General features: G+C 42.2%; 1 protein-coding gene across 1 annotated transcript in view; it reads right to left on the bottom strand.

Annotated features, from left to right (window-relative positions):
- The window catches only part of LOC103729182 (bile salt sulfotransferase 1-like), a 34,567-nt gene that overhangs the window by 11,888 nt on the left and 19,254 nt on the right, over window positions 1-3,425 (bottom strand). The gene's annotated exons all lie outside the window — the stretch shown is intronic.

Here is a 3,425-nt window from a genome sequence, read left to right as displayed (position 1 = left end):
AAGAAGGAAGGAAGGAAGGAAGAAGGAAGGAAGGAAGGAAGAAGGAAGGAAAGAAGGAAATGAAGGAAGGAAGGAAAGAAGGAAAGGAAGAAGGAAGGAAGGAAGGAAGGAAGGGAAGCAGGAATTATCCACACACTATGGACTTTGAATGTGGCCAATGTGCAGATCCCTAAAAGACAGAGCATAGGATTTTTAAAATTATATAACATTATTTAATATTTAATAGCATGTGTTTTACTGAATTTTTACAAATTGATATATCACAGTGATATTAAGAGGTATGATAAAGAAGCAAGTAATAAAATATATAATCTAGCCAAGTGTGGTGGCTCATGCCTGTAATCCCAGCACTCAGGAGGCAGAAGCAGGCAGATCTCTGTGAGTTCAAGGTCAGCCTAGTCTACATAGAGAGTTCCAGGTGAGCTGGGGCTACAGGGAGACCCTGTCTCAAAAAGACATTTATATAATCTTAGACACCACTAAGAAAACAGGTGCATGACTTACAAAATTAATTATACAACTAACACTGAATACAAAGTTGTCATTCCTTATTTTAATGAAAATTAGTTGAATCTCCGAAACTCTGTGAGAACCATTTGTTGTTACTGTTGTTGTTCCGACACTAGATTATGGTTGACATTGGGAACACAGTCCCAGGTAGCTTCATTGCTTGTGCCAGTCAACGGGAAGTTAGAAAGATCTAATGAGCATTTTGTACAGGAGAAAGGGGAAAGCGAAGAGCTTTCTAGTGAGCGAACTGAGCAGGAGAAGAGAAACGTTCTATCCACCCTTGGATTTCAGCTAACAGTTCAGCCTGCCCCTTACTCTCGTTAGACCGAATTTGGCAGGAGGTAAAAAGAAGCTTCTTTTGCTCCACCAGATTCCATGGATGAACTTGCACTGAAGGACATTTGGGTACAAATGTTTGACCAGATAGGACTTAACACGTATGCAGAATGCATGAGGTCCTTTTGGGGGTGGGGACATGCACAGGGGAGGGGATCTAGATTTGATTAAGAACTGTTGTATGAAATGTACAAAAGCTCAATAAAATATTTTTTAATAAGCTTCTTATGGAGCATGGGATATTTATGGGGAAGGATTAGGACTGAGTCTCATGTAACCCGGGCGATACTAAAACTTGCTTTGTAGCCAAGGCTGCCTTTGAACTTCTCATACTCCTATGTCCATCTATTCAGTGCTACATTCCACTGGATGCCCTGGGATCTTTTTTTTGAGACAGGGTCTCACTCTTCAGACCTGCCTGGCATGGAATTCTATGTGTAGACAAGCTTGCCTTGAACTCACAGGATCTGCTTGCCTCTGCATTCCTTGTGCTGCTATAAAAGATATCCACCACCACATCCTTCCTGTCCAGAGATTTTCAGAGACTTGTAGAAATACAAGTATCCTGATCAAGGGTACTCTAGGAAAAGGGCAAAAAAACTTGACAAGATCAAGGCTTGCACTGACTAATACTCCTAGGCTAAAACGAAAAATTAACAGTCATAAGGCTAAAATGAAATTTTAACATATACTTTTAAAATAATTTTAAATGGTGTCAGTAATTATTCCTTGGTGTATAATCCTGAACTTTTTTATGTTTTGGTTTGGTTTGGTTTTTCAGAAAGTTTCTCACTCTGTACCCCAGATGGCTATCAAGCTCACAGCCCTCCTTTCTCAGTGATCAAAGTGCTGAGATTACAGTGACGCCCTATCATGATTGGCTTAATTCGAAGAGATAAGTATAAGAAAACGGAATCTTAGCACACTGAAAACATGGCTTTGAATCTCAGACCTTCCACTTAGTTTCGTTGAACTTTTATAAATTTTGTACTGCATGAACTACAGATAATATCTCACAAGGAGGTAGACAATCAGAGCATAACTGAAAAGACTGTATTGCCGGATTAGAAAGGAGATTTGTGGGAAACTGTACCAGTGTGCAGTTGTAGTAACTGGAAAATGAAGCTAACTGTGGGAAACGGAATTTTATAAGAACATAAAGTATTGTGCAGAAACGGCAAAGCAATATGATACCACGTTTTGCTTCTCAAGTGAAAGGAAAAATCTGTGTCTATGTTATTGTCTGTTTCATGGAAGATAACAATAAGACCTAAAGTTATTTCAAATGATCTCATCACATATATGCTTTTGTTTTGCTGTATTTTCTTTAACAAATATTTCCAGGTTTTATTGGGTTTTTTTTTTCTTTGTGGTCTTTTGAGAGAGAGTCTTGTGTAGCCAGGATTGGCCTCAAATTCGCCATATAATCAAAGACAAACTTGAGTTCCTGATTCACCTGCTTCGATCACCTAAGTTCTGGGATTAGAGGCTTCCTACACAGCTCTGTTTTCATACTTTAATAGATTTATGTATTTGTAATGACACATAACGATTGCACAAATTATAATGCTCAGTGTACCCACTTCACCAGTTTGGAGCGCCGCTCAGAGTCTCTCCTGTCATTCCAGAATTTTACCTCCAACAATACTCAGAGACTGACTTCATGACTTCATCGCTCTCCTCTCAGACAAGGGGAGATGCCACAGAGTTGGGCACCTATGTGGAATACTTGGCTTCTACCCAATGTCCTGTGATCACTACATTATCAAATATATCATGTGACTAGCATATTTGACAGTTTTAAGTTTGGGGTAGAAGTATAAGCCATCACATTCTACCTTTGGAGGTAATGAGCTAAAGCGAAACGTCAGTACAAAGCAATGAGTGGGGATGATAAGCCAAGGAAGACAAAGGGTATAGTCACATCTCCATTGACTCCTCATGAAGGGAAACGTACAGAAAAGAAGGTTGGAGATTCTGAAGAATTGGGGATTGTTCTAGTTTGTTTCTCCATTGCTGCGACAAAATACTCTGACCAATATCAACTTGGGGAGGAAAGGGTTTATTCAGCTTATATCTCCTGGGTCACATTTCGTCTCTGAGGGAGCTCAAGGTAGGAATTCAGGGCAGAAATCTGGAGGCAGGAGCTGGACCACAGGCCATGGAGGAATGCTGGTTGCTGGCTTGTTCTCCTGGCCCCTGCTCAGCCTGCTTTCTTATGCAACACAAGTCCACCTGCCCAGCGGTGGCATCACCCACAGTGGGCTGGGCCCTCTCATATCACATAACAGTCAAGAAGATGCCCAACAGCTTAGGCCAGACAGTGCCAGGTTCTGGCCTCCCTCTGGCCTCCAGCAACCAGAGGGCCTGAGAACCCAGGGGAGAGCCTGACAGCCCCTGGACCCTGGCCCCACGTGGTGGTGAGCTTCCCCTAATTGCACCATACCATCCCCCTACCTGGGACTTTTTGAGGCCCCTCCCAAGGCCCCAGGGCAGATATGGATTTGGTAGGCTAAGACTGAGATCCTCCCAGACATCCAGAGCATGCTGGATTCTGCCCCCCACCCCCACCCCAACAA

Source organism: Nannospalax galili, unplaced genomic scaffold (assembly GCF_000622305.1).
Source record: "Nannospalax galili isolate Female #2095 unplaced genomic scaffold, S.galili_v1.0 scaffold373, whole genome shotgun sequence".
NCBI lineage: Eukaryota > Metazoa > Chordata > Mammalia > Rodentia > Spalacidae > Nannospalax > Nannospalax galili.
Note: the sequence above shows the minus strand (reverse complement) of the source record. Positions and strands in the feature narration are given on the sequence as shown.